At 42.6% G+C, this 8,007-nt stretch overlaps 1 pseudogene; it reads left to right on the top strand.

The window, feature by feature from the left end:
• The first annotated feature begins 2,401 nt into the window (after positions 1-2,401).
• Positions 2,402-3,340, top strand: LOC139702274 (olfactory receptor 1L4-like; annotated as a pseudogene).
• The last annotated feature ends 4,667 nt before the right edge of the window (positions 3,341-8,007 follow it).

Genomic DNA, 8,007 nt, shown 5'->3' with positions numbered 1-8,007 from the left:
AGAAAGTAGACTGGGTATATGTTGTTCCTAGAGGCCAAAATTGTGGCCATTTGTTGCAGAAAAGCAGATTTTAGTTGAGATTAAGAAAAACAACTAAATATTTAAAGCCCTCCAATACTGGACTGAATCATCCCAAGAAGCCATAGAAAAAAGCCAGTGCATTTATGTATGGCAGAAAGAAAACCAAGACCTATCAGCATCCATTCTCTGTTACTCCTTTTATGTACATTACCTCACTTAATCTTGGCATCAAGATTAAGCAGGAATCAAGATCCTCATTTTACAATGGAGATTAAATGAAGGAGAATCCAAGTTTACACAGCAGTCAGGATGAAAGCTTATGTAGCTGTGACTTACAGCCAATGCTCTTTCTGCAGCATCACACAGCTGCCTGGGGGCGGGGGTGGGAAGTGAAGGTCAAGGGCTCTGTCAAGGAGAATAGTGCACTGAAATAAAAGTGGATGGATTTGAGGAGTGCCAGAGACCAGCTCTTCCATGTTCCTATTCTATGATGGGCCAAGGAGTAAGGTTTGCAGGAACTAAGGAGGTAGATTCTCTGGGACAGCTAATGGGTGATAATGACAGAGAAGCAGAAAAATGAAAACAGGATACATCTGTGGCTTGTCCTGGAAGTTGACAGGTGAGATATGACTATTGGACTTTCCCCATCATCCTCTCTTCATTTCTGTTTTCCACTCATTGTTTTTCAAAAGAGCTTCATTCAACAAATAATTTTGGATAAATTTTGTATACAGCTCACTGGACAAGGCAGGGAGATACAGCTTCTTCTTGTGAAGAGCTTTTTTGTTAGGAGCTGACTTGGTCCATTCTCTGGGATCTCATCAAAGCCTGGCCAGTTTTCCTGGCAAAGGGTGGACAGCTTAGCTTAGTAGGAGAACACTTGTAGAGACTTTGGCGCAGCGAAAAGTGTGGTCTTTTAGGGAAGAGATTGAATGGGAGACAAAATAAGTGCATTATTTCTGAAATTACTGGAGCCATTGGCTGAGAAATATAACTGTACAACTGATTTTTTAAAAAAATTTTATTGTTGGTTGTTCAAAACATTACATAGTTCTTGATATATCATATTTCACACTTTGATTCAAGTGGGTTATGAACTCCCATTTTTACCCCGTATACAGATTGCAGAATCACATCAGTTACACTTCCATTGATTTACATATTGCCATACTAGTGTCTGTTGTATTCTGCTGCCTTTCCTATCCTCTATGTACAACTGATTTTATGCACTGAGATAAGAGCAAGAATAAGCTTTGCCCAGGGTCTCAGTGTCATAATGTGGATGCTTCACCATCTCCAGTCCATGCCGCCTCTACCAACAACTCCACACAATCTCTTCCCACTCTCATGAATACCCCTCCTCCTACACCAGAGCATGTCTCTTTGGTGAACTTCTATTCATTCTTCAAGGCCCGATTCAAATCCTACACCTTTTTTAAAAATCCTTCCCAAATTCCTCCAAGAAGAATAATTTACTCCCACATGGTTCATAAAATTAAAAACATACTAAGACACTCTGCATGTTGCTCCAGATCTAACTTTTTGAGGATAGAAGCTGATATCCTTTCATCTCCCTGTCTCCCACAGTATCCTATATGGGGGTCAACAAATCAAGTCTGACAGCACAATTCCAGCCTTCCACCTGTTTTATAAATAAAGTGTTATTGCAACCTAGCCATGGCCATTCACTTACTCATTGTGGGTCACTGCTTTTGCACCACAAAGGCAGAGTGGTATGGTTGCAACAGAAACCATATGGCCCACAAGCCTACAGAAGAAGTTGGTCAATTCATGAATTAGCATAATTCATGAATGGCAAATGCAGCAAGGTGTTTTGTGAAGAGATTTAGAGTGGTATTTAGATGGCCTGGGTCCTAACTCATTTTGACTAAATAGTGATGATGATGATGATAGATTGATGATGAGTTGACAGTTAAAAGTTATAAGACTTATTATGTGTCAGGCACTGTGCTACTAATTTTAAACTTATTATTCACTTAACCCACGGATAAAAACTAGTATTTTTCTCATTAAAGAAGAAGAAACTGAGACTCAGAGAGGACATACTACCTTAGTAGTAAAGTGAGGACTCAAAATCAGGTATCACTTACAACAAAACTTGAGACTCAACCATTACCTTAGAACACCCTTGTGAAATTCAGTTTCTTCATAAAATTAGGATCATTCAACGAGCAATGTGGTTTTCAATATATTTTAGCAAGCAGAAATCTATATTATCAAAATGTTTGTAAATACTGCAAGGTGGATGTGTATAAAAATTTACATATGGAACCTCAACATGCAGAAAGTCCACCTGGGGTTCCTCGGATTTCGGACCTGCTGACTCCTCACTCCTCAGCATTCCTACTTGGCTTGGAGTATGGCTCTGGTCAACCTCACATCCGGCCCAGATTTCCTCCTCCTTGGCCTGATGGATGACACAGTTGACCATCCAGTGTTGTCCTGCTCTTCCTCAGCATCTATCTGCTCAACGCCATGGGCAACCTGAGCATGGTGGTACTGGTGAGGTCCGATGGGGCTCTGTGCTCCCCTATGTATTACTTCTTGGGTCACCTGAGCTTTGTGGATGCCTGCTTTACCATGGTCACAGTCCCCCGACTGCTGGTCAGCCTGCTCCACCCAGCTCAGGCCATATCCTTCCAAGCATGCTTTGCCCAAATGTACTTCTTCCTGGCTCTGGGCCTCATGGAGAGCTATCTCCTGGCGGCCATGTCCTACGACCGCGCGGTGGCGGTCTGCCGGCCACTGCACTACACCGCGGTCATGACACCCTGGCGCTGCGCTAGTGGGTGCGTCCTGGGCGGTGGCTCACCTGCACTCGCTGCTCCACACCATGCTCATCTCCACGCTCTCCTACCCCCACTCTGCCCCCGTGTGTCACTTTTTTTGTGATGCTACAGTTTTGCTGAGCTTGGCGACCTCGGACACATCCTCCGCGGAGATTGCCATCTTCTCTGAGGGCCGGGCGGTGGTGCTGACCCCACTGATTCTCGTGTCGCTTTCCTATGCGCACATCCTTGACGCGGTGCTTCAAGTGCTGTCGGCAGGAGGCAGTAGCAGTGCCTTCTCCACCTGGGGGGCCCACCTGGTGGTGGTGTCGCTTTTCTTTGGCTCTGTCCTGTTTGTATATTTCCGACCTTCATCTGCCTACTCCGTGCGTTACAACCGCCTGGCCAGCGTGGTGTATGCAGTGGTCACACCGACCTTGAACCCGTTCATCTACAGCCTTCACAACAAAGAGGTCAAAGGCGCTCTAAAAAGGGGGCTCAGATGCCGAGGTGCGCCCCAAAAGGCGTAAGGACAGGTCTGGGTTCACCAGTATTTTAATAATAATAACAATTACCAAAAACATTTTTTAAAAAGTTTCTCAATTTTGATCCTATGATATCTTATTTTTTGTTAAATAAAAAATTAGATGAAGTAAATATGACGTGAATTATAGTGGTGGGTACATAGCAGTAAGTCCAATCCATTCAGTGTTGCCTGAGTGCTTGTACTAGACTTTAAAAACTTGGGGGCAACAAATGAAGGTATGGCAAAGAAATTTGACCTGTTTGTGGAAAATGGAAAGAAGAGTGTGACACAGCAAAGAGGGGTGGAGAAGAATGTTGGCAAGCAGGGGAGGTCTGAAAAGGAGGTTTTTCCACATTTTTTTTTTGGTGGTACATTAGAGTTACACATGACCCTAGGGTTTGTTGTTACATGTTCATAAATGCACACAGTATAACAAAGTAATTTGGCCAGTATCATACCAGCACTTCTCCCCTCCCTCCTTACCTCCCATCCACTAGTCCTTTCCTTTTGATTTTCATGAGATTTCCACCCCATCCTCTTTTATTTTGCTGTTTCCTTTCTAGCTTCCAAAAATGAGAGAAAACATATGACCCTTGATCTTCTGAGTTAGGCTTATTTCATTTAACATAATGGTCTCTATTTACATTCATTTTCCTGCAAATAAGATAATTTCATTTTTCTTTACAGCTGGATAAAACTCTGTTATGTATATGTACCACATTTTCTTTACCCATTTATCTGTTGATGGTCACCTAGGCTGGTTCCATAGTTTGGCTATTGTGAATTTTCTCTTTGAAGGGTTTTAAGGAGGTTTTGTTGAATGTACTATAATGTTATCTACAGTCCTGCGGACTCCTCCCTGGGAAACTTCAGTGAAGATCTAGTTATTTTAAAAATGTTTTTAAATTTTAAAATTTTACCCCCTATATACTACATCAACCATTTTCATTGTGGAAATTCAAAAATAAAGATAAAGATAAAAATTCTTCTTTACCCACTCAAATCAACCTACACTGTCATCCAAGTTGTCCCTTCAATCACTCTCAGTCTCTTATTTTGAAACATAAATAGTAACTTCCACTATATACTATTTTGCAATTTCCTTTTTTTTTTGCATAAAACAAGACATCTAAAAGATCTTGTTGCTACAAATAGAATGTATTCAATTTTAATCTCAGCTACAGAATCCTAGATCCTATAGATCTTCTGTGGATTATTTACTCATTTCCTTATCAGTAAGTATTGTAATAAATATTTAAAACTGTTTTTCCAATTTTTCAGTATTATAAAGATATAATGGACATTCTTGCAAAAAATAAATAAAAGTCAACATTTAGTGAGGAATTAATTATGACAAGCACAGTCCTAAGTATTTTCTGAATATGTTTCAATCCACAGAGGTTTCCATAAGGAAGGCACCATTTCTTCCCCATAGTACAAGAGTGAAAACACACTGAGAGAAACCAAGTAACTGTCCCAAAGTTGTCAGTCTAAGTCCTTTAGCTCCTTCAATAATTTCTAGTCTATTTGATCTTTTTCATTATATTGAGAAGCTTTTTTTTAAAGAGAAAGAGAGAGAGAGAATTTTTTAATATTTATTTTTTAGTTTTTGGTGGACACAACATCTTTCATTTTATTTTTATGTGGTGCTGAGGATCGAACCCAGCACCCCGTGCATGCCAGGCAAGCACACTACCGCTTGAGCCACATCCCCAGCCCAAGAAGCTTTTCATAATATATAAATTCTTGGAGTACAATTATGGCCACCTTTTTTCTTTTTCTTTTTATGTTATTCAATTTAATTATTTCTATTTCTTTTTTCCTTTTTAAATTTTTTGATCAGCATGCATTAGCTTTACATATTAATGGGATTTAGTGTGACGTTTCAATGCACACATACAGTATGCACTGACCAAGTCCACCCCCTTCCCACTCTTAATTATTGAATTCCCTCATTTGCTCTTCACTTGGCTCCATTTCTATTCTTAGTGTTCTTTATTTATGCCTTTTCTCTGCTTTGTCTTGTTTTGCATGTTGAAGTTTTCCCTGTGAGGTTAACCTTTTCAAAGAATATTTAACTTAACTTATGCTAATTCTATTGGTTTTTAGTTTTCAGCACCATTTGATTTTTTGGCTTTCACAGTTAGTAATCCCTTCCTCTTATTTTCTCCATGTTGTGGTACTTTTTCTATATTCTTGAGGTTTATGCATCATCTTGACTTTAGGAATCAATGATGCCATTTTTGGATGTGACATCTCTTAGCATGGACAATCCAGGGCTGTTCTTTGGGGGATAAAGCTGAAGGCCTTCTGGGTCTCACTAGTCCTGCTGATCCTCCTGGAGTAGTAGTTATATTTTATATATAACTATGTGGCTTGGACTGCCTCTAAGGTGTGGATGACATAAATCCTAAACCAACATGAGGGCATTTGTCCTGGTTCTTAGGAGGAAGTATTTCCTTCCCCTTCATTCCTTAGCCGCAAAGGTCAGCTTCTTTCTCATCTCTTGCTGCTAGGTATGAAGTTTTAGGAGAACATTCTCATTGAATTTGCAGTCTTGGAAATCCAGAATCCATGTGTGCTTCCAATTCTAGTCTCCAGTCCTATGTATCTCGTAAGTTTATGTCCTCTGCCCTGTAGCACTCAGGCTGCCAGGATCTTACAAGTGGCAGCCATGCCCAAGGCTGCATGCAGTGTTGGCTTTGGAGCCCACCATCCCTTAACCAGCTTCCTCCTTTCTGGATCCTGGAGGTATCCTGTCCTTTTGGGCAGCCCAGACATGAAGTTTCATGTGTTTAGTTCCTAAAAGCAGAGGATTTTCAGGGTTGCTACTTCAGTTTTGCTAGAACCTGAAACACTCACTGGAGCTTCCAGAGCAGAAGAATTTATTTATTCAGAGTCTCCATGACTGCCTTATTGGACTAGAGGCTGCTTTGTGTGTGCGGAGCATCTTCATCATTGACTAAGTCAAGACTCACACTGTAAAAACTGTGTCAGCTTGCTGGGTGCTTGTAATCCCAGCAACTTGGGGAGGCTGAAGCAGGAGGATGCAAGTTCTAGGCCATCCTCAGAAACTTAATGAGATTCTGTCTCAAAATATAATAAAAAGGGCTGATGGTGTAGCTCAGTGGTAGAGTCCCCTGGGCTCAATCCCCATTACCAGAAAAAAATATTATATAAAAATTTAAAAGATAAATCATGCATCAACAAGACACATGACTGAGCAAGAGCAATCATTTGGTGGAATTGCTGTCATTCCCATTTTATTAATAAGCAAGTGGAGGCCCAGATAAACGAGGACTCTTGCCTAAAGATACAGGGCGAAGTGTTGCCGTAGGCTCTGAGCCCTCTTCCCTCCTCTTTGACAGCATCCCCAATACCTATGGGGGGATGGTCACTGCCAGACTGTCAGGATATGTGTCAGTGTGCTGAGCACCAGCCCTGCAGAGCCATCCACAGGTGAACAGCCACAAGTATGGACACTGGAATTAGCAGATTCCATGTGGCCACTGGCTTCCATCCTTCTCATGCCCAGGAGTCTGAGGAGTACTCCACCTTTCAGACCTGAGCTGGCCAAGGTTGAGTCACTTGGGTGGGCGTCAGAGGCAGTCCCCGTGCACTCCTGCAGCAGGCCTGGGCAAAGCTGCACAGGTCTCAGCAAGAAACATTAATGAACAGAGCCTGGGTTGAAGCCCATTTTAAAATGGCAGTGACACTTGGTTCTGTCACCACATGTAGTCACTGCACAGTGGCTGACAGGAGAGGTATGCAGACCTCCAAGGACTCAGCAAATGGGAAGCCACTAACAGGACTAACACTTGTCCAAAGGTGGTCACCAACATGGGCCACCAGCCTGGGAGAGGGCCACACTTACCCCCGACACAGGCTCCAGCCACCATGACATTAAGATGCAATGTCTTCCTGGCAGAATAAGGTGACTATGACATATGTCTTTATGACTCCCCCTCTGAGGAGCCCTTCCCAAGGCTGCGCCAATTTTCACACCTGATGCCAATTTCACACCTGCGCCAGTTTTCACACCTGATGCAGCCGCCAAGTGAGGCAGTCAGGGTCTGTGAGTTGGGTCCCGCATCCACACCCTGCCTCCTCCTCCCAGCAAGGCTCCATTTAATGACTAAAATTAAGTTTTTATCCACTTCCTGTAAGAGACCACTTATGGAGCTGGCTTCTTCAGATGCCCCTTTCAGGATACAGGGAGCCCACTAGGGGCTCCCCGGGATTCCCATCACCCTGCCTGCACCCAACACCACTCCACTGTCTCTGCCAGGAGCTTCAGCCTCCCTTACCCATCCCCAAATCTGTGCCTTACCCCTCCTCAGCCTGCACTGTCTTCCTGCACTCTGGCTGTGGAGTCTGCTGAGTCACCACTCTGAGGTCCAGAAGGCACTGGCTGGTGACTGTGCAGACCCTAGTGCTGGGGCAGGTTGGGGGGGATTACTGGTGAAATCTGCCCGCCTTCTCTTCTACCAAGTGACTCTTCATAGTTTCCAAAGAAATCTCAGGTGTTGGAGAAAGCTGTTGTAGATGGCTATGATGGGCAGCTGGCACTTTTAAATTAATTAATTAATTAATTTTAATTAGGTATATATAACAGCAGAATGCATTTTGATTTATTGTACACAATTGAAACAATTTTCATTTCTCTGTTTG

This window comes from Marmota flaviventris, chromosome 17 (assembly GCF_047511675.1).
Source record: "Marmota flaviventris isolate mMarFla1 chromosome 17, mMarFla1.hap1, whole genome shotgun sequence".
Lineage (NCBI taxonomy): Eukaryota > Metazoa > Chordata > Mammalia > Rodentia > Sciuridae > Marmota > Marmota flaviventris.
This window is presented reverse-complemented; position numbering and strand designations above follow the sequence as displayed.